This window comes from Pithys albifrons, chromosome Z (genome assembly GCF_047495875.1).
Source record: "Pithys albifrons albifrons isolate INPA30051 chromosome Z, PitAlb_v1, whole genome shotgun sequence".
Taxonomy (NCBI): domain Eukaryota; kingdom Metazoa; phylum Chordata; class Aves; order Passeriformes; family Thamnophilidae; genus Pithys; species Pithys albifrons.
The window spans coordinates 44,071,453-44,095,563 of NC_092497.1; the positions used below are offsets into that span (position 1 = coordinate 44,071,453).

At 41.1% G+C, this 24,111-nt stretch overlaps 1 protein-coding gene across 1 annotated transcript in view; it reads right to left on the reverse strand.

Moving 5' to 3' along the window:
* MOB3B (MOB kinase activator 3B) overlaps positions 1-23,153 on the reverse strand; it is an 82,165-nt gene extending 59,012 nt beyond the window's left edge. The window contains exon 1 of the mRNA XM_071581037.1: positions 22,988-23,153. The gene's annotated coding sequence lies outside the window, so the exon portion shown is untranslated. The remainder of the gene's footprint in view (positions 1-22,987) is intronic.
* Between the last annotated feature and the right edge of the window lie 958 nt (positions 23,154-24,111).

Genomic DNA, 24,111 nt, shown 5'->3' on the forward strand with positions numbered 1-24,111 from the left:
TTATTTCCTATAGATTTCATTCAAAGCTTGTGTCTTTGATGTAATCATCAGTTTTTCAGGAGACACATACATGGAGGCAGAATATAGCCCTTAATTTCTAATACACAGTTACCCATCCAAAACCCCTTAAGCCTAATGACATAATATCCTGCAAAACTTCACAGAACAAATGTCACCTATGGTAGGTTAGACACATAAAACATAACTGTTGACAGCAGTCTTTCTATATAGTGACACATATTTCGACTGTGTGGCAGAGATACTCTATCTAGGCTGTGAAACTGCATACTCCATACCGTAACTGTGCCTTCCACAAAAGAAATTCCAACATAGGGCTGCTAAAGAATAAGGGGTAACTTTATATGCTTGCATCTGATTTTTCACATCCCTTTGTCATTAGGATTGTTGGATTAATTTCATGGTTTATTCCACTATCAGGCAGATGTCACAGAACACCTTCACTGAAAAAATGCAGGAAACATTATGTCAAACCTTATGCTTCCTGTCTGCTTAAGACTTCATAATGTTTTGGTTTCTAAGACATTATCAAATGAATTAGTCTACACCCGATCCTGTCAACTATCGGAAGCTGAGCAGGGTCAGGCCTGGTTATTACTTGGATGGGACACCTCCTGGGAATACCGGGTGCTGTAGATTCTAGTCCTGAGGACTTCACTGTCACTGTCCAAGCTTGCTTGGCTGTGGCAGATGAACCTTAGGAGTTGAAGGGTGGGGTCAGTTCTGCGCACACTGAGCCTCACCTACAAAATCCACTGTGCAGGTACAACGGACATGTGGGTAGAGCCCTTCCCAAATCCTGGTTTGCGAAGCCTAGCTATGATGATGAGTCTAAAGTGGAGATGGTGCGCTGCTGTACTACTGTTCATAGGACCATTAAAAGATAAGAGTTTGCTGGAACAGATTCCAAAGTGCAGGCAGCAATGCATAGAAGTGAATTGGTTCAACTCCACATCTTTTTTTGAGTGAATGTGTAATGAAATCGACTGAGGAAGGGGGACATTTATGAGGAATACAAGGAATCAGCTCACTGATCCAGACCTCAGTATCCTGGAAAACTAAAACAACCCCTACTGTTACCCTACTGTCTACTTTTGAGTTGAAACACTAGCATGCACACAGAAAAGATCTTCAGGAATAAACTTTGAATATAAAGATAAATTCTCATTTAAGCTGTAGTTGCTCTAGGCAGAGAAAAAGAACTGAAGCATGCTTTGTTTCCGCAAGATGGAGGTAAAAAGAAGCACCGAATAGCACAAAACTGTCATATGAAGATTTAAATTTATGATCAAATTTAACACGTTCTAAAAGTAAAGCAATGTCTTTTTGTGGGTAAACAAGTTTCCACTTGGTTAAAATTTCAAATCCCTTTTCTACGTCAGATTTTGCAGATGGAGTATCAGTCTTCTCGGCTATCATACCCACACATTCTCCCACACCTACAGATCTGAAAAGAGTATACACCAGCAGTTCATTAGTTCCTGATGAAAACTAAAATGATGACCACGTGGAACATAAGTAATAGCAGTCCCTTTTATCTATTATTGTTGAAGGAAGAAAACACCTCAACAAAACCACCTCTGGAAATAATTTACTTGTCAGACATGAGATGCAATGGGATGAAGGACCTTCTAACTACAAAGCCTTAAGAAACAGTTCTTAAGGATGATTCTGTATTTCAGAATTGTTCACCATTGCTCCTTTATATAATACTGTACTAAACAAGCCACTAATGGCAATTCTGTCTTCTTTCTACCTAATATAAGAGGTAAGACAAAAGCCTGCTAGGCAAACAAGGATTTGACCTTCCAACATGAAAAATCATGTAAAAATATATATATTTTTGTGGATCTAATTTTTTGTGTGCTTCCCATGGCATGCTTTTCAAAATAAATCTTGGAATTCAAGAGTCTGAGACATTTGAAAAAAGTTTTTCTCATCAGATGAAATATGCTGGATCATTGTACATCCCTTCCTTTGGTTTAACTAATAAAACAAGTCTGATTTGTCTAAAGAGAAGATTAGATTTGATTGTTAAAAGCAGTACAGCTTGTGCCAAATTTAGTATGAATGTCTGATAGTGTTGCTGCAGCAATATAAAAACAATAATTCATCATCATCATCATCATCATGGCTAGGCTTCACGAACGAAGATTTGAGAAGGGCACTACCCACGCTTGCTGCAAGCGTGCTGGTGGCTAAAAAGGCCGATACGGGATGGGCAGGTCCGGTCACAAAAGGCACAGCGGAACGTCTCCCTAGGTGACGTTGGCAAGGAACGGTTCTTTCTGCGTTGTCTTTTCTCCTCAAGATTGACTCTCCGTGCATTCTCAAAGGAAGCAGCAGCGTCGTGAATGGTGTGTCTCCATGAATCCTGATTGGAGGCCAGAGTGGACCATTGGTGGCAGTCAATATGGCCAAGGCTGAGGTGTTGTTTCAGGGAGTCCTTGTATCTCTTCTTCGGGGCTCCTCTCTTGCGGCAGCCAGTGGCGAGTTCACCATAGAGCACAATCTTCGGAAGGCGGTGATCCTCCATCCTGGAGACGTGCCCTGCCCAGCGCAGCTGCGTTCTCATCAGCATGGCCTCGATACTGCTGACCCCTGCCTGTTCAAGAACAGACACATTAGTCACGTAATCAGACCAGTGGATGTTTAGGATTGAACGGAGGCAGTGCTGATGGAAGCGTTCGAGAAGCCGCAGGTGGTGGCGGTAGATGACCCAGGATTCAGACCCATATAAAAGAGTAGACAGTACAATGGCTCTGTAGACACTGATCTTTGTATTTTTCTTGAGGTCTTTATTGCACCAGACTCTTTTATGCAGTTTTCCGAAGGCTCTGTATGCCTTTGCTAGCCTGTTGTCTATCTCTTTGTCGATCTTACCGTCTGAGGAAATGATACTTCCCAGATAGGTGAACTGCTGGACTGACTTAAGCTCTGAATTGCCTATGGTGATGTGAGGATAATGGAAGACTTTTTGAGTTGCAGTTTGGTACAGAACTTCCGTCTTCTTCAGGCTGACTTCCAGCCCAAAAAGCTCAGCAGCCTCTGCAAAGCAGGATGTTAAGTGCTGCAGAGCTGCTTCTGTGTGAGCAACCAGAGCAGCAGCATCAGCAAAAAGCAGCTCACGGACAAGGTGATTCAGGGTCTTGGTGTGGGCCTTCAGTCGCCTTAGGTTGAATAGGCCTCCATCAGTACGATATCGGATGTAGATGCCGTTTTCTTCATCGAGGTCTGCTGTGGCTCTTTGGAGCATCATGCTGAAGAAGATTGTGAATAGAGTTGGTTGCAAGAATGCAACCTTGTATCCCACAATTTACAACGCAACATGGACAACGCAACAACATCAGCTTAATTTGCTGCATTGCTGAACACAAGCCCATTAAGAACAGCTAATGGCCCTGCCTTAGAAATATAATGATTAGAAATAATAAGTCAGCAGCTTCAGTTTTATGGTCAATATGTCAAATCAAATGGCATAATAAAAAAATCACACATATTAAAACAAATAAATGCATGAACCAAGTTCCTAACCAGCAAGCCCAGAGGCTCACAGTTATCTATCAATAGCTTTATTTGGAGACCTCTCATAGAGAACAGAAAAGAAGACAACTATGCTTCTGGACTGATATAGTCTAAAATGGACTAAATTTTGGAACAGCATAGAACTGAACGAATTTTGATTGTATGGTTTACAGGGTCAACACATTACCAGCCAGTGAGACAATTCCATACTTAGAACAGACTGATCACCTAAGATAACCGACCTAGTCAGCATTGATGCACAACAAGGACAGAAAAGAGTGTTGACTCTGTGATTACTAGCCCAGAACAGTCCTCAAAGTGTCACTACACCATGCTCCTCATAACACAAAAGCCTGTGAGGCCTTTTGGCCCTTTGAAGCACATTGGTCTAGCAGTATGTTCAGGGTAATCAATGTTCCCATAATGCAGGACACTGGTGGCCCTGGCACAGACAACTATAGCAGTCCAGTGGGAGAAAGTGCAGCTGCCACTGCCATGATTGAGAATATGGCAAAAGTTAAAACTTTCAGGTAAGTTGAGGGGCATATTTTCATAGAAAAATACATAGATCTGGGGTATTTATTTCTTGGATGGGGCAGTGGGTAGTGGTAAGATACAGAGGGATTACAGATAGAACCAAAACAACTGACAGCTTGAAAGGATCTTACATGGTCTCCACTCATGCCCTTACAAATACAGACTCCTACTAAGCACCTTATTTTGTTTCCATTGTATTGATTAGGTTGCCATGAGGCACTACGCATTATATTAAAAGGCTCTAGCCAGTTGAATTCAGACTCTCAAGACTAAATCCTTTACCTAATACATCATATTTACTCTCAATTATTGCGTTAAGCTTTCTACTGCAGTGTAAATTAACTTCTTACACCTACCTTACTCTCTCTTAGAAGACATCAATGTGTCCATGACCATCTTTTAATCCTATTTCCTACATAAGGATGGTAGAACAGACTTTGAAAAACAGAAATTGTATTGGTGATGCACAGCTTTCTCTCTACAACTTTACTTATTGGGTAAGTTCTGTTAACATGTTAGTTTACAATATGATACAGAATATAGTACCTGGAAAAGAGCTATCAGTTATTGAGGTTTTCTTCTACGACTGATCCCTCCTGCCATGTGGATTCTGCAGTCTGGCTCTGCAGCACACCCATCTGTTTGAGTGGGAGAGCACAGTTATGCAGCTATCTCCCAGCTCCTGTTCCAACTGTACTGCTAAGAGATGGATCATTAACAGTTTGTAATTCTGCCTAAAAAAGTGACTTGGGACTTGCATTTAGCTGACAGTATTTTGTAAAACAGCACACATCAGAACTCAAGATTGTCTAAAGCAAAAAGCAGAATGAAAGTTCTGCCTCTTCTTCAGACCTCTCATTAAAGAGGGAGAAAAGCTCTCTAGATATGTAGTCAGGAAGGAATGCAAACTCCTTTCACTTGCAAAGGATTTTGCAAGTAATGTTTTTTTTACTTGCTCCTGTGCTCTCAGAACACTAAAGGAGTTCAATTATGCACTCACCATGTCATGCACAACAGATATCAGCCAGAAGCTGTACTTCAACAATCCTTGTGAGTCCCTTCCAACTCAGAATACTCTGATTCTACTTTTTAGCAGCTCATCCTATTTTCCTCCATCAAAAGAGACAAGATGCTTCAGCAGAAGGCTTTTCAGCCTAAACACTTCTGTTGCTAAATAAGGTTCTCTTAAAGGTAGTGTTGAATTAAAATTTTGTTTGGGGCTTAAAGTGGAATGCTATCAATATCTTACATACTATATATTACACTATAGGATTCTCTTATCCCCTACATGCCCAATGGAATCACACTTCTCTGCTATCTGCCACATTTGGTGACACTGCAGAAACTAGTACTCTGCTAACAAAAAACACTAAAAAATCTAGGAGGTAAGAAAATATATCTCCAAGCATAATGAGCTGTACATGCAAGAGGAATTCTTTTTAATTCTATAAAGGTCAATAATGTAATTATGTTGTGTTTGGTGGTTTTAACTGTACAATAAACAAAAAGTAAATCAGATTATAAAAGCTACTATTATAACAGTGAACAACCTGGTTTTCAAACAACTGCTCTCTTTGATATAAGATATCACAAAATCCTTATCAAAACAAACCCCACTGTCTCTTGTGTAAAAAATATGTATCCTCAAGTGCTTTGGGAACAGAAAACAAAAGCAAGAAATTGAGAGTAAGTAATTTTCCAAGGTCACACACCAGGCCAATAGCAGACTAAGGAAGAAAACCACAGTTGCCCCATTTGGAGTTGCCATTTGTTCATGAAGCTAGACTACAAACACATTCATTAAACAGACTTTGGCACCTCTGTAACTCAGCTTGAACCTACTCAACAAAACAACATGTGTCCCAATTTCCGCTAGATAATGGAGAGCTTTGCATCTAATAGATTAACACTGGAAATTAAATACCTGGACACTAGGATGTCAGAAAAATGGATGGCATAAACTTGCTATCTTTGAATCCCTCATGAAGTTTGTTTGTTTTCTCTGAGCTGTTAAGAAGTTGCACTGTTCTTAGAATCTCAGTGTCATCAAACTAGAATAAGCATGTCATAATTATTAAACTAGCATGTTCAACCTGCAAGCAGAGCAGAAAACAGTAGAAGTGGAAGATGTCAGCTCAAGTTATTGAAAAACATATAAACATGATTCATTAGATTTTTTGGGATAGATGGAAGAGGATAAATTTCATTTACTTTATGAGTTCACCTTTGCCTCTTGCAAGTATTGTAGTACTTCACCTAACTGCTCAACAGTCACCTCTTCTTCACCGTCTTGTTTCTTAGCTGTGGAAACCTCACCACTTTCCAAAGGAACAACAATATTTCAGTCTGTGAAGATTTATAAGACATGGCCTAAGATCACTGTCTGAAAACAGTGAGTTCTGAGGAGGAAAAAGAAAAACGGTATCAAGGGGCAAATTTAGTTGATGAGAGAAAATGCAGAACCACTTGAGGTTCCAAGGCCCAACCTCTTCTCTTGCACTCCTGTGCTTCTTCCCAACATATCACATCTGTCCATCAGTGGGTGATTAACAGTGAACAGTTGGTAATTCACCTTGGGGCACCTAGAATGAAGTCCTCTGAATATCTGAACATATTCAGGTGATTTCTGTACACCTTCAATTTGTGTATTTGTTCAGATTCTACTACAGTGAATGGTTTTCTGAACTGAAGTCCTTTGGAATAGGGGAACAAAATGCATCGTTAATCTAATTATAACTATCCCATTGAATGTAGACATCAGACATCCATTTACCATTAACTCTTCTGGTGCTGACAACCACAACAAAATCAAGGAAAAAATAATTTTATCCAGAAAATTAATTTGTTTGAGACCCTGTTAGAAATATCATGCATGATATTCAAAAAGATACTACGTATAAGGGTATATATTACCTATAAGGATATTCCTTAAAATAAATCAAACTCCTTAGAAACAGCTTACCATTTATCTTCTCTGCTCAAGATCCAAAAGTCTATGTTAGTATCCCTTCCTAAATCTCTTTACAGAGACACAAAGATTTAATCCTTCAGGTAAAAATCTGTCCAGAAAAACAAAACAAAAGAACAAAAAAAAAAGAGTATCAGTGCTAAGGACTGAGTGTTGGGAGCTTCCCTTCCTTCTTACCCGGTGCTGGGAGAGAATAGGTGCATCATGTAATGATTAGTTGTTTGGTAGGTAGCAACAGTTTGCAACACCCTCTCTGTGGAGACCTTTGAATTAACCTGAGGTACAAGACACAAGGAAAACAACTAATGAAACAAAACAAACCAAGAAATCACTTTCTGATCCACAAACATTTCTTTGTGGATGAAGCAAGACTGCTAAAAAGTAAAGGTAGCAAACAATGAGGAGACAAGAAGGTAGAAAAAGCCACAAAGCTAGAACAGCACTTTCCCTTCACTTCTCAAGATACTCTTTAAATTTAAAAAAATGGCAATTAACGCAAGAAAAACCTTACTCTTTCAGCACCACAAAAATTTGATGCAGGTTACCTGGAAGTTACCTCTCATCACCTTGTCAAGACACAAGAGTTTATTGACAGAAAAATATGTTGTTAGAACAGTGCAAATATTTGTTTTCCTATGATGTAGAGTGTGAAGGACCTGGAAGACAAGTCAAGGATTTTTTTAACAGCTGCAGGTAATCAAAACTGACACAGCTGCCAAACCAGTGTATCTCATGGGTCCACCTTGTAACATCTTGTGGTTTAGGACCTGCAAGAGAAATTTCAGTTGTTTCACCCTTCAATATAGAAATATTGTACAGCAGATACATCCTGCTGCATGAAACAAGCTCAAGGCTGTGCTAATTACAAAAAAGTTTTATTCCCTTTGGTATATTGTTACCTGGTAGCTGAGTGTTTTACATCTGACAGTAAAATACTATTATTGGTTTAAATTCCTCTCTCATTTCATTAGTGATTAGTTTCTGCTATAAAACTCTACAAAAATAACAGCAACACTAAAGAAGGAAGCTTTAGGAAAGTTACAGCTCTCAGGGTCACCAAGTCAGGTTATTTTTAAGTCAACAGTATTATTTGACCAAAACATGACTTATTCACTGACCCCAGTTTTAGTTTTTCCAGGAAATCATCAATCTCTCCACATGATTGCCAACCTCACTGTCAGAAACAGGTGGGGGCTTGGGGCCCACAGCTGCATTCAACTTGCAGCATTCAACATTCACTCCAGCTGCAGTGCTGGTACAAATCCACGCAGCTAATGTGAAATATGTTTCACAGAAGGTGACTACCAGGCTTGAGTCTGATGGTGTAGCTGTTCAGTAAGTGTCAGTCACTGTGGAATTACAATGAGTAAATCTGTAACAATGCAGCCTGTTGGGGCAGTTTGCCATAGTACTTCCCTTTGCTTAACATGCAAGTGTCCAGGCAGAAACCCGGAAACCTACACTCTTCATTCATCAAGTGTTTTTAAGCTATTCTTCCAGTAGACTTTGAAATAAGCATTACAGAGAACTAGTTCACAGCTTCAGTATAACAAAAGTTCCTATATTCAGAAGAAAACCCTGATCTCTCATGTGCTAGCCTGTTTAGTTGTCTGCATGTGTGCTGAGCACATGGCACAAAATAAGCATTGGCACCCATGACCACTTTTTAATGTGGAATAATATATTGTGGAATAATATTAATGCACATTTGTAGCCTCTAATACTCATATAGGCTAACATATGACACAGACTGGGCACAGAGTGGCTGGAGAGCAGCCAGGCGGAAAGGGACCTGGGGGGACTAATTGAGAGGAAGCCAGCATTACGTAGAAACATGGCACTTTGCTAGTGCATATTCAGGAACCAATCAGGTACTTTCATTTCAAGCCACAGTGCTTACATGGCACTTTCTCAGAACTGCCATTACAAAAGGCTGAGATTGTTCTGCAAACTTACAATTAACTTGCTGGTGGCTAGCTGCAGTCCTTCTACAACCTGGCCCAAAGACTTGATATTCATAGAAGCACGCTGGTTAGACACTGGAAGACAAACTGCAGCATTACACTGACTGGAGTGATCCTGATGATGGGACATTTTGCTACCAATAAAAGTGAATTCAGTCTCCTTGAGAGCTTGTTTTCATGGTGTTGCCGTAAAAGTATGTAAAAAAGACTCTGAGCCAAGTTTTGTACAAGATAAGATAATGGGCAGGCACTTTAATGAGCAACCCCGCTCATCCAGGAATACATAGACACACGCGCATGCAAGCTTTAAGTTCTATAGCTTTTATAATATAACTTATCCAATCACTACTGTCTACATGTCCAGTTCTACTTCTGTCCCCTCCCAGTTCCCACTCTTGTTGAACTGGGGCTGGGGTTGTTGGGACCCTCTGTCTTCATCCACCTCCTCTTCTTCAGCACACAAAAGTTCTTTGGACGCTCTCCAGGGCTTCGGGTCACACTGCTCCATGTTTATGTTCTCTTCTGATATGCTTTAATCAGGTACCTTGAGAGAGAGACTAAATAGCTGGCAGATCTTAGCTGCCTGTTCTGGAGCAGGGGGAGAGATAGAAGGACTTTATGCTACAAGCCACTGAATATTAATTCACTAAAATCTACAGCATTACATTTACTGTGTTCCTAAAATCTACAAAATATGAAAATTGAAAATTCAAAAAAACCCCTTCGGCATCAATGAGAGGGATGTCCAGGTGTTAGGAAGATTAAATACTTCTCAGTAGAATGCCTTTGTTAAGCTTTAGATCTTGTCATGTTTCAGTGATCTCAGACCTTGGGGGAGGTTGGCATAGCTTGTGGAGTAGGATAATACCCCCGAGTGTGAACACAAAGAATGCAGAATTTATGGGCCACAAGTGCAATAGCCAGAACTCCCAAGATAAGGAAGTAACTAACAAAGTCAACTCACTAATGGTGTTGAGTTCAGCTCTGACTGTGCAAAGGATATTCTGGCAGGGGGAGATTGTGACCCCTGACTCATGGACCACTGACTCAAGGAGCCCCAGGACAGAAAAGAAGAGAAAGACTGAGCATGCAGACTAGACAGTATAAGAAGCAAGGGTGTGAAGTCAAGACTACCGATCCCAGAAATGGAGGTAAAAACTGAAATGTTTACTGAACATGCAACATGCAATTTAAAGGTCTTGGGGCCAGAATACGTTAATAAGGAGGATGGATTATGGTAATATATGTTAATTAAGGGATTATAAAGTTGCACAGTTAGTTAATATTTTCTATAACAGAAGTTTACATGGGGGGAAGAAGAAAAAGGTTTTCAGCATGAATTGATAACATTCATCTTAAAATCCATCTCTATCTTTGAGCCAGAGACAGCTAATCAGTATGGTTGAATATCAACAGGTCTTATGAGGGAACTTTGGTTTCTTAGGCGATAGGATTTCTTTGAACCTCTGTTGACTAAGGCCTGATGTTTAAGCTTGTCAGTTCCTCACTGTTGGAAGCTGAATTTCGATCCCTACACATGCGAATGACTTAAGCAAAAGAAGAAAGAATACTAATTAAAAAAAGAACCTGTATCCAATAAACATTAATGTCTTTGTTTGCTAAAATGTAAAAACAGTAAGTTTCGATAGTCTGCCTGCTGGCTTCGTGAATTTGCAACCCAACATCCCCCTCTGCATAGAAACATAAATAAATACCTTGACTCTGTGTGCAGATAAACCTCTTGCATACCAGGTGAAAGAATCCATTTTGGAACAACAGTCTTGGTAACTTGGATGTGTCCTGGATCATCCTGCCACCCCCAGCAAAGCAGGATTGGATCAGATAGGACTCTGATCAGTTTGACTGGCTACCCCTTCAAATCCTCTCCAGTGTCAAGGCAGTGAGAGACTCCAGGGTGCAAGAGCAAAATGGGGTGAATTCCTGGGCTGGAGGGTATCAAATTTCATTTGATTGTAACTCATCATGGGGATTGGTACAGGAAGACTCCAAGTTCTGTGTAAATCAAATCAGATGAACTTGTCACAGTGGCTGTGATTGTACACAACAATAACAACATACGAAGAGGGGAGGGGCCTTACTACCTTTACCTACAGGGAGTCTGAGCAATATGTAAGTAAATACAAGGGATCAGAATTGGAAAATAATAAATGCCTAGGTTGTGGAATTGTTACACACAAAACTGTATGATGGGAGAGGGTGCCTCTCATCTCTCTGCTGAAAAGGAGCTGGAGCAGAGTGTAATGAAATATTTGGTCTGGACTTAAGGATAAAGGAATTGGGTAAAGTATTGCCAAATCAGTCCACAATTCTTCCCTGTAGCCCTCTGAGTTGTATTTTCAAAAACTAGAAGAAGTTGGGGAAGATCCTATGACTAAAGATAAAACAAATAAATATGTAATCAGTAGTGGCCACCTTTTAAATTGGTGAATGGAGAAAACAGATTGTTACAGTTCTATATTTTCTTGGAGTCAATACTGTTTTGTTGCTGACTTGGTAAACAGGGTGAGGTTTGGTTAAATTGATGCTTTTATGACATTGTGTAGAGATCCAGGTATTCGGAAAAAGTCTATGTTGGGAGGAGATATGCTGATGTCATTTACTAAGAAGGAGAAAAAAGCAGATTGTATGTTGCAGAGGGGATGAGCTGGAAGATGTGTGAATGTTACTTCTCTCCTTTTCACCTCATGTAACATTGGAGTGAGGATGCATAAAGAGAATATGGATCAAAGTAAAGAGCATATGGGAAGAAAGGATTTTTTTGTCCTGTTGTAGCCCATACTCAGGGATATAATCAACCAGTAACATAGGTGTCTTTAAAACAAGCAATGAGGGCAAAGAGTCTGCCAGTTTCTGCACGTGTCATTTTTATTACTTCGAATTTGTTGAATTTGAAGTGATCTGCTGGTTTGTACCAAAAGAATCTTGAAGGATGTATCAGCTTTTGGAAACTGTCATGCCGAGTGATAACCCTAACTGAGGGGATATTTAGGCTATATTGAGTACCTTTTTACTGTGGAAGAAAAGAGAGTAGTATCACAAAGGTGAAAGAAATAGAATAGGCAGAGGGTTTGGGATCTGAGAGGCCCCTACTCACCCCCATTCTCATCTCTACTTTTGGCCTGAATCAATGTGCTATTTGTAGGCAGGAAGGATCACTTAGAAGATATAAGTATTATGATGTTGGAGAACTTTTTACAATGGAAGAGGGGAGCTGGGGTAAATATCAGGGAATCCCCATCAAATCCTCTACTTCCAGTAAAACCAGGGAATGAAACAGTAGATTTTGATCAATAGCAGAGCCATACATTCAGTAAAACCTACCTGCAAGGGTCTGCTAAGTTACAGCACCAATTGTTGCAGCAGTGGGAAAAAGAGCTTGATGGACATTCTTACAAACTCACAGAGTGGACAGTAGATACGAAACTGAACTCACTAGAATGTTCATGTCCAATGAGGAATAAGATTTACTATGCAAGTTAAATGATCGCATTGGAAAGCTCTATATATCTCAAAAGAAAGGCACAGGAGGTTCGAATCTGTTTACTAATGATGCAGACCTCAGAGGAACAAGAGGGTCAGAGGGAATAGCAATAAACTAAATAACTGTGGACAAATACTCATTTGACTGGTTTGGACTTAAAAGATGCTTTCTTTTGTATTTCAGTGGATAACCAGAGCCAAACTGTCTTCTGCACACCAGGTGAAAGAACTCATTCTGGGACAACAGGAGGAGGATTCAGAATAAGAGATTTCTTATTCTGAAATGTAAGGAATTCCTCTTCTTTACATAAAAGCGCTCTTCTTAATGGTTCTAAAAATTTAGTCTAATTCATCAAGTGACGAAGTAGAACAAAGCTTTTCTGAGCACTGAACTATCAGAGATTTTGGAGAAAAAGCATTTGTCTTAAGAATTGTATACACTTATTTTTCTGGCAACAGAGTGATAGCGACATATGCCCCTAGTGAGCTGATGCCTGTGCCAACAACGTGGTTATTTTGCTAATAAAATTTCAGCCACTCCACAAAGAAAACAATTTAGCATAACAGAAAAGATATTTGTTCTTTAACCAATAAAATTGCATCTTGCTTCAATTGCATGTCTGTTAGATAGGGATGTGATTATTTTTCACTGTTTTTGTCAACTTAAGCATAAAAGTAAAATTTCTCAGCATAAAGCAGGACTGCCTGTTCTAGTAATAATATGAGAAGACAAAATGCTCTTAACAGATTCTAATCTGCTAATCTGCCCTTGTCCTCTGATTGATCAGACTGACTGTCTATTTTCAATTAAATACAGTCACATCAGAAATGAACAAACCTTTGCCACTGTGTGAAACTGAAATAAACAGTAAACCTTGGCAGGACCACAGTTGATAGAAAGTGCAATTCCTAGAAAATGAGTAATACACAGCATGTTACAGAGAGAAAATAAATTCAGAGATTTGAAAGAGAAGCATGTAATCAAGGAAAGACAACCAAGAAAGTACAAGCTTACAGATCTGCAGAAAGGAAAGGAAAATCAGCATGATCACCTTGGTACAGAGAGGTCTACTGCGCATTTGCGTTATGTTGGCATTGTGCATCAACTTCTCACATCCATCTTGTCTTTTTGAAGGAATCAAAATGAACTACCACGACATGAACTTTCTGTGGAAAATGAGTGGTTATTTTTCTCAGCAATGTCTCAATGAAACAACTGATTTCAGATTTCCCATAGAGTTTACCAAAATCACACAGAAAAACATCACAACGGACCTCCAACAGACCTTCCAACTATTTAGCACGAATCTTCCTGTTAATGCTTGGAATACAAGAAAGATTGAGAAATTCCAAAATGGAATTCATCATCAAATGGAAGAATTGAAGACACGTTTATCAGAAGAGCAATCAAAAGCAAGGAACAGCTTCCAAACATGGATCCCAAAAAGCTCTATATACAGCATAAAAAAGTACTTTCAAAGAATCACCAATTTCCTAAAAGATAAGCAATATAGCCACTGCTCCTGAGAAGCAGTTCAAACGAAACTGAGAACAAGTACTGTAATTTTTGACAGTCTTATGAAAAAAACCCCACATAAAGAAGTAAAATCTTCTATGTTTTTTTTCTTTTTAACAACACATTACTTTTCACCTTAATAGGTTTTCAATTTCCACATTTTAATAATTTTCATACTAATAATTGAGGGTTTTTTCCAAAAAAATTTTCAGTTAAACATGAAGACTACTCAACTGAAGAAGCAGTTGGTTATCACCACTTCTGCAGCAGATGTGTGTGTGGCTCAGCTTCGCGAATGAAGATTTGGGAAGGGCTCTCCCCACGTGGGTGTGCCCTTCCAACCTGCGCAGTGGATTTTAGGTGAGGCTCAGCGTGCGCAGAACTGGCCCCACCGTTTCAGTCCTGAGGTTCATCTGCCACGGCCGAGCGAGCTTGGACAGTGTGCCAGTGAAGTCCTCAGGACTAGAACCTACAGCACCCGGCATTTCCCAGGAGGTCTCCCATCCAAGTACTAATCCGGGGCTGACCCTGCTTAGCTTCCGAGATCTGACGGGATCGGATGTCAGGGAGGCATTTAACTGCAGCAGATAATCTCTTTAAAAGTACAAGAGGATACTGCTCCTGTATTTTCTCTTTGCACTATAAAAAAGGTTTTGAAGTCTTTCCACAGAATATGACAACTGTTTTTCAACATTAAAAATTTGCATGTGGACACTGCATAGATTTTATTTTGGCATTACTTCACTAATTCAAACATAAAAGATGTAGACACGCATAAGGAAGACAGACCTTCCTGCAGTCCTGTACGCTACAGAGATCTTAAATTACAAACCAGATGAGAATTTAACATGGTCTAGACCTCCTTAAACTCAAAAATAATGATAGGTAGTCCTAAGCAAGAGCAGTCAATTTCCAGCTTTGATCCTTATTTGCAACTACATCTACCTGTGTATCATATGGAGATATATTTTATATATATAATATATATATACATAAATGTATGTATAGATTTCTATAAGGCATATTCAATAACTACAGCATGGATTTTCAGGATATGTTCATTCACAATACTATGCAAAATATTTAAGTGTTCTGCATTCATTGAGTTCATAGGCAGACAAGATTAATCTCAAAATAATCACTATATGGACACAGATGCTAACAAATTTCTTCCATTCCTCTTCCACCTTTCTTCTCTTCATTCAAGAAGAAAGCAAGTACTTCAGGATATCATCTTCACCAGTTTAGCTGTTACTCAAGACACCCTGATTATCCTGGGTCTCAGTACCATTCTCCATACATTAGAAAACTGCATGAGTTCTGACATGGATTTTTTTCCCACTTGTATCTTCAAGCATATCTCATTCCTTAAGTATTTGTGTCATAAATTAAATGTGTCAAATTGGAATGTAAGAGGAAAAGACTTGAAATATTTCTGGGACTGGGGAAGAAAAAGGAATTATTCTGAGGAGAAAAAAATCAATATACTGTTATAATTAACCAAGGACAGAATCTCAACATTTTTACTGAGAAGTCTCAGGGCTGGACTGTAACTTTGGTCTCTTGCCTTTCCTTAATTCAAATGGAATAACTATCTTAAAATGCCTTCCCTTTTAGCTATTGTAATGGAATGTTATTATTATTCCTGATTCCAGGAATGTACAACAGGGTATTTACAACTGCCTAATTTTAGGCATCTAAATTAGACACTGGGCTAGAGAGACCAGGTCCACCCACTTCCCACTCATGTTTTACAGAAACAAATGGAAGAAAAAATGGGTTTCAGACTCCTGTATATAATTCCACTTTCAATCACCAACATTATACCTCGGTTCTTAACTGTTTTTTCAGGGAACATAAAACCAGTTTGGCACAGTGTTAATGATACATTCTCAACAGACTCATTAACCAATCGCTAGAATCTCTGTTTTATTAATTTAAATACTTTGCATCTATGTTGACACCACAATGATTTTTGATAGCAGCAAAATATATTCAAGAACACTTAAATCCATTCTTTTTTTATATTTCTTACTTTTAATGTATGGTTACTGTGGGGAATTAACATACCCCAGTTTTGGATGTCAAGCTTAAGAAAGTTGATGAACTGAAGTTCATGAACTTGAAGGTTTCCCTATGTGTAATGTATCAGGCAAGACAATGACAGGTTGTATATACCTGTATCTATGCAGGACATTCTTCTCTTTGCTCAAATCTGCACTTAGATTCCAGTCTCTGAAAAGCCAAGAGTCAGCACAGACCAGCGAATATGACTAGTCACAGTCTTCAACATCCCATTACATTCTGTCAGTTCTTCATGAGATCACAGCATGTTTTAATGACAGCACCATGAGCAAAAGAAAGCCTATCCCCAGACTGTGTGGAACCATTCACTTCCTTCATCTGCTCTTCTGGGGAGGTATTCCATGAATGTAGAGCAGATATGCCAATCAACTCACGCTTTCTTTATTGTGAATTGTGACTTACATTTCAAGATGCAGGCAGGTTTTTTTTGAAAGGAGGAAATGGAGACCTTATAAGGTGATCACTTGGAGAATCCACGTAGCCTTAGCTTACTGATATTAGCCAAGCATTTAGAGGGAAAAAGTGTTTAAGAACTGCCTATGCTCTCTGCAAAAAATCCCTTTTATAAGTTGAAATCAACTGCATCTTACAGAAGAAAAAAGAAGTAACTATAATCAATACTATTTTCATATTTCTCACCTGTAATTCAGTGTTAATTCTCAGTTAGGACACATATGTAACTTCCTATTTCTGTAGAAAAAACTGCACTTTCTGAGACCACATATGGTCTTTACTATTTGGAGTGTAATAACTTTAAATCTTGACTACTTTTCCTTACACAAGTAAGTACTTGTGTACTTAGAAATTAAGTCCTGCACATATCTATGAAAATTTTAGACTGCTGTTGTTACAGGTAACTATTACAATTAAACATTTTGTACCTTTTGTAACTGATGCCGAAAGGGTTTTTGTTCTGATTTTCACATTTTGTAGATTTTAGGAACACAGTAGTTGTAGATTTTTAGAGGGTTAATATTTCTAACAGTTTAAGTTTAATGCCTTTCTATCACTACCCCTGCCCCAGAACAGGGAGCTCAGATTCCTTTAGTTAACTAATCTTGTTTAGACTCCTTTCCAAGGTAAAGAGCTGAAGGATATCAGAAGGCCTACAGAATGAAACATAAACATAGGTCAGAGTGACCCAAAAGCCAGAATTGGATGAACTCCAAGAGACCTTTGTGTGCCTGAGGAAGAAGAGCTGATGAAGACAGAGGGTCCTGATGACCCCAGACCCAATTCCAGGGGGTTGGTCCAGGGGTGGGACTGGGCTGAACTGAGAAATGTGTAAAGCAATGATTGGAGAGATCTTATTATAAAAGCCATGGAAACAAGAACTGGGACACATGCATGTCATCCTGTATTCCTGTGGGCTGTAGGCCCTGTGTTATTAAAGGACCTTTACTTTTTATCTTACCCTACACTAACGTGTCTCGAAGTCCTGTTTTTGGGGGGAAGGGTCATTCACGGCATCATAACCTTCTATCATTACTGTAACTGGAGAGCTGCAACACTTGAGGGACACTCAGATCCAAGGAACTAACCCATTACCTGGAGGGGATATGCTCCCTCTTTATTCTCTGCCACATGACTCCCGAGATGCCCCAGAAGGGACACACAGAGACCACAGGAGAGGAACCAGAGAGAGAGAGAGCTTTATTATCGTGGGTACAGGTATGTAAAGATTTTGGTGGGATTCAAGCTACAACCAATAAACCAGGGATTACAACCAATAAGAAAAGGGTGAAACAGGGACCAATAAGGCAAACTTACACAAACTTTTCAAGGCCAACTCAGGTTGGCCTGGTTGGTGAGATAAGAATCTCTCAGGGGATTTTGGGAAGAAGACATTGACTCGGGAAAAAAAGAATAAAGATTCCAATTTGTAACATATATTTACACAACTGTAAAAGCTTCTGTTTTTCGGGCATTTGGGCTTCCTTCTTCATCATCCTCATGAGCCCATTTCTTACAAGATTTTTTCCATTTTTGATACTGCATGCCCTCTGCCACAGAGACCCAAAGAAACAAAAACATTTGTGTACAAAAATGTCTGCTTTTTCAAGTTTTTTAGTTTGTTGTTCTTGATATCCCTGTGGATAGATATGACTTCAATGTCTACCTTAATCAAGCACTCTAATGCCATGCCAGTGGGTACAACAAAAAAGGGAAGAGAAAAAAGACATTACAATTAGAAAGTAAAAACAGTATTCTAAAACTCTTAGAATTTGCACAGTGATTCACAGCCACTTAAAATTAATTTATAGCAAAAACTAACTACATTTCAAGATCCTCTGTGTGGAGAAGTCTTGACCTTTTTCCTGGGTAAAAGAAAAAAAAGTGAAAGTCCTGATTTTGTGCTGGGAAGCATCATCTGAAATAGTCACTGCTAGCCTTTGTACCATATTGTACTAGTCATTGAAAGGTTGGATCACTTTGAAATACAGACAGTTGGGAGATGGTTCCAAGAGGTACAGCAGGAAAGGAATTAATGACCAAAGGGTAAGAAATGGAACATTCTTACAGCCTTCAGTCACACTTCTTCAGTTTCAGCACACTGAGAGTACCACCCAGTCAAGGCCTGCTGTCTAGCCTCCCAAAGCTGTTTTAAATGCCAGTTCAGCACTCTCTCCAGTTCCTGATTTAGAAACTGCACTCATCCAGCTTAGCTGACAGAATTTGCTTTAAAACTTTGGAGCTGCATAATGAAGATAGGTGGTTTTTTTGCTTTTGTTTTTGGTTTTGGTTTTGTTTCTTTTTTTTTTTTTTAATACCCAAATGGTAGTAAAATGCCAAATTACGAAAACAAAAATCCAAAACTAATAGTCACTACAGTGGTGAAAGTCTTGTTCTTAAGACAGGACTGGTCCTCTACTACCAAGCACCTGAATATACTGCATGATGCTAGCCACAGAATTTACTAAATTTTTTTGTCTGGATTCAAAACCTTCATCTTTTGCTAGCATAATGGCATATGGGATCTTCAAAATAAATTTAAAAAAATAAAAAAAAACACAACCAGAAAAATCTTGGCTCATCTGATTGTATTGGTATGGTAAGAAAATGCCCTCAACAGCAGAAGCAGCATGTATCTTCAGATAAAACTAAAAGCAGATTTTTTAGATGAAACAGATCTTAAAAAGCCTTGGCCAAAACTCCTCATGCTCTTAAAATGTTTTATTCTTGTTAAGCTATTTGATTAGCCTTAGTCCCCTTTTATCTTTCTGGGATAAATTAAAACACAGTGATGGTTCACAAGATAGGTTGACTCAGTTTTACGTCTTCTCTTCCTCCTTTCCCCTCTTTTCCATCTCACATTCTTGTACTGCTTTGATACTTTGAGCCTTTTCCTGAGCTCATCAGAAGAAGTTCTGAAAAAAAAATCCCAAACAAAAAAAAGAATCCACACTTTTGTTCTAAGACAAAGATTTAAAACCAGAGAAGAATCCCCACTGCATATGAGAACCAGTACAAAAGAGAAAGGGGAGTGTGGCAGCAAGACTGGGTAACAACAACAGGATAATAGTGAGCAAAACCTCCTCTGTGCTTCTTGTTTGGTCCAAATTCTTTTAAACAGTTTCTCAGTTACTCTGTGAGTGATTGACTCATCTTCAGGCATACCTGCAGTTCATTTGTAAGCACTTTTCCCTTAATATATTAATATCTTAATTACTCATCATCAAAGCAGTTCAGTGTGGTAATAAGGTGGTAATTTCTCTGGACATAAATTTAATTCTACAATAGGTAACTAGCATTAAAATTATGTGACTCATTTCAGCTTTCTCACCATCTGTATCTGCACAGGCCTACTTAAAACCCTGGCTCAGAAGAGGCACACAAGACAGTCATCTGTCAAAGGTATTACTGAAGCATCTAATCCTGAGATAATACCCTAAAACAGAAGAATGAAAGTAACTGCATTTTGTCTATTAAATACTCCATTTGAGATCTGTTTACCTGACTAGTGATACAGACTGAATACTAAACAAAGTACCACATTTTTCCCTGTAACATTTTTAAACAACTGCTGCTCCAAAGGACTCTGTGATCCTTGTTTCCAGTGCACCTTCCTCAGGGATCTAAAAATGCCAAGTATTTTGCTGGCAGATAATAAAATACTTATCAGCAGAGAAATACCAGCAAAGGAGCTGAAGTGATTTGGTTCAGTCCCAAGCTCCACATCACTCACTAACATGGTCTAAGCAGCACCAGCAACTACACCAACACACCAGCAAACTGCATAAAATCATCATTCCAAGATACTTGATGCCAAACAACATGACATTCTGCATCCACTCATTTTCTCTTAAGCACTTTCTGGAACTCAGTATTGCTTGACTGTACCCAGTATACCTTGTATTCCTCTTCTTTCTATCCTACACCCCTCTTTCAGATGTGCATGCTCTCTGTCAAAAAGAGAAGTTCCCCCTTTTTGAATTTTTTTTATGCCAGGAATGATCTTTTCTGTGCTTGTGTTGGTTTAAAGGTAAACTGGCAAGAGAAATTAGCTTACAAGAGATTATAAATTAGTTACAATTTAATAAAAATATTACAGTAAATGCAATGTCACAAAGAGAAATTGGTTTTAACCCACAAAACCCAGAAGTATAACCTAGCACCCTCAGACACAAATAGAATGGTGTTCGTTAGCCCCTGTGCTGAGTTCCATATGGCTCCTGAGTCCAAGATAAAAGGAAAGGAAAAACTTGTTGCTGCAGATGAGAGTCGCAGTCTGGTCAAGAGTGGTGGTCACAGTCCTGTTGAGGTGCTGGTCCTCCTCTGGGTCTGATGAGCCCTCAGATGTCCCCGAACCCCAAGATCATATACCCTCAGGTTCAGGTGGGATCGTCCAGTAGCTTCCCCAAGGCAGGGAGTTCCACCATGGGTGATCTAACTCTGTGAGTCATGGGGTATTTTTGGAATCATTGATGGGCCATTAGCAGACATGACCCCTCAGGCTGGGTGTGAAAGTGCTAACGACTTCCTGAAGGGGAGTTATCACAGCTCCTCTCACAGGCTTCTTTAACACCCAGCTTACACTCTGAGGGGTTGAGTGTGCCCTGGGCAGCTGCTGCAAACGGTCCATTGTTAACAGTTCATGGGAAATTACATTAAGAGTGTAGAATACACAGCTTTTGTTACACCTACACAGGGATAAATTGGTCCTGGCTTGCTGAACAAGGACAATGCCCCATTAAGTGGAAAAGCACAAGTGTCACAAATGTTGGTCCATTCAGAGGAGTCTGCAAATCTTGAGTAACGTGCTTTGTAGTGGAAAAGGGGGAGACAGACTCTCCTCTATCTACTGCAGCTCACCTCCAATGTGAGATATCCAGATTTTCTCACAGGTATCCCTCATTATATGCAAAATATATCTGTGTTCAAAGTACAATTAAATGGCTTGGAGAATAGAAACAATCCTATTGTTTACCTAAGAAATGACTGCAATATAAGCAGGGGTGGGAAGGATCCTTAAGCACAGTTTATCCACCTGACTATCATATAGCTAAGGTGTTCTTGCCCCAGCTTGGTTTAGGACACAACCCTGCATCAATCAGAATATTTTATCTATGAAAGCTGCCCACAATCAGCCCCCGAGCAGGTTGATTTGACTGTCAAATGGGAGCAGCAAAGCCCCTACATCTTTAAATGCCAGCTGGCAGCAGTCTTGCCAGAAGAAAGATGGATGATCTGCAGGGTCACTTATCTTCAAGTAGGACTCTCCAGGAGCCTCTGCCAACCAGGATTGCTCTGTGTTTGCATGGTAGTTTTTCTCTTTTAAGCGAACAGCATGCACCTCTAGGGTTTGCTACTCCTTGCACCAGCCATTACACAATTCTCCATAACAAGCCCTGGGTCAGCCTCTGAGAGACCAGCAGTCAGGTTATCACACTGTGATGCTGCAAAGACTTGCAGAGATTTCAAATACTGTGTTCCAATAGTGATCAAGTTCTTTAACACAAACATTTTTTCATTGAGCAACTCCTCACAAACTAAAAGAAAAACTCAGCACGCTGAGGCTATTTCGCCACAACTAATAGACCAGGTAGGTTTGTTTAGATACTAACTTCGCCTTCTCCGTTAAAGGAACTGCTGGGAAATTGACATTTTTTACAGGCTGTCACCGCGTTTGACATGACAGAAGACCAGCTCCCGGGCTGTGGTGCTGGGTCCCCATCTCTGGGGTCAACATGAGTACTACAGCATCAGCACGCAAGGCTCCAGACCTCGCCTCCCTGTGCTCGAGCAGGTGCAGGAAAGCAGCAGGAGCCCTCGCGCCCAGCCCAGGTGCGGCTCGTTCCGCTCGCTCCCAACTCCCGCTGCGCGGCAACACGTCCGCAGAGCCCTGCGCTGCCGGGCAGCACCGAGCCGACTCCCGAGGCTCGGCAGAGAACCACGCAGCAACGTACTTTTGCCGGACGGAATGGGGTGGGGGAAAAGGGGAACAAACAATAAAAGAAGAAAGGAAAGAGGAGCACCTAGGAAAGTGCATCTCTGTGTGGGCTGCGGGCCAGCCGGGCGCTGCGTGAAGCTCAGCGAGCTCGCAGGCACCGTCCCGTCCCCTCACAGCTCCCACCTGCCCTCCCAGCCGGGATATGCGCAGGTGCTGCCCTCGCCACCCTGTGGGGCCGGCGGGACCCCTTCCCGGCGGGGCGGACCGGCCGAGCCCCTGAGCCCAGCAAGCCGGGCCGCCTCCCCGGGGGGTCGGGAGAAGCAGGGGAGCAGGGATGGGGAGTGGGAGCACCTACACTTGCATTGTGCGCAAGGAGGAACGAGCGCGTCCCAATGGCAACTTTGCAGGCGGAGGGACCCAACCCCACCCTACTCCCTCGCGTGAGCCGCCCCGGCCCACGGCAGCCCCCGCCCCCGCCGTACCTCTCACCACTCCGAGCGCCGCAGCCGCTGCTCCTCCAGATGCCTTCCTTTCCGAACAGTCAGGGAAAGGATGCGACAGCCATCAGCCCCGGCGGCAGCGCAGCACTGCCCGACCCGGCTGTGCCGTGCCCGGCCCGGCGCTGTCCGCCCCTGGTCCGCCCCGAGCGCCGCCGCCCCGGGTTCTCCCGCTCCCGCGGCTGAAGGCGGCCCCTGGCGGGAGCGGAGCACCACACGCTCTCCCCGTGGCGGGTCCCCTCCGCGCCCCAGCCCACGCCGCGGCCGGCACACTCCCCTGCGGCCACATGCAAGAGGCAGCCCCCGTCCGCACAGAAGCACGGATTACCCGAGCTGGAAGGGACCCATCAGGATCATCGAGGCCAACTCCTGGCCCTGCAAGGGGCAGCCCCAACAAATTGCACCATGTGCCTGAGACCATTGTTCAAATGCTTCTTGAATTCAGACTTGGTGCTGTGATCACATCCTTGAGGAGCTTGTTCCATGGTCAACCACCCTGTGGGTGAGGAACCTTTTCCTGTTATCCAGCTTAAATCTCACTGACTCAGCTTCATGCTGTGTCCTCAACTCTTGTCAGTGTTCACAAGGATGAAGAGATCTGTACTTGTCCCTCTTCCTCTCATGAGGATGTTGAGGACCACAAATGGGATCTCCTCTGAACCTCTTTTCCAGGCTGAACAAAGCAAGTGGTCTCAGCTGCTCCTCATACAGCTTCCCATGCAGGCACTTCACGATCTTCATAGCCCTCCTCTGGATGCTATTAGCTTAATATCTTTCTTATATTGTGGTGGCCAGAATTGCACAAAAGACTCAGGATAAGGCCTCACGAGCACAGAGCAGGCAGGGCGATCACTTCCCACAGCTACCAGGAAGAAGTTTACTCCCACACTGTACTGCACAGAGTTTGGAGGAAGCCTTAACTTCAGTTTAGGCAACAAATGTGAAATTGACCTAACATGGAGACTCTGTATCAATAGCAGGAAATCACAGCCCCCATGACCCTCTTTCATGGGGCTCCTTACAGACACAGTGCTCTGTACAACTGTGCCCTCCACAGCAGTATCCCTGCTGATGTGGTGGTCATCAGCACAAACCATAGAACATGGTCC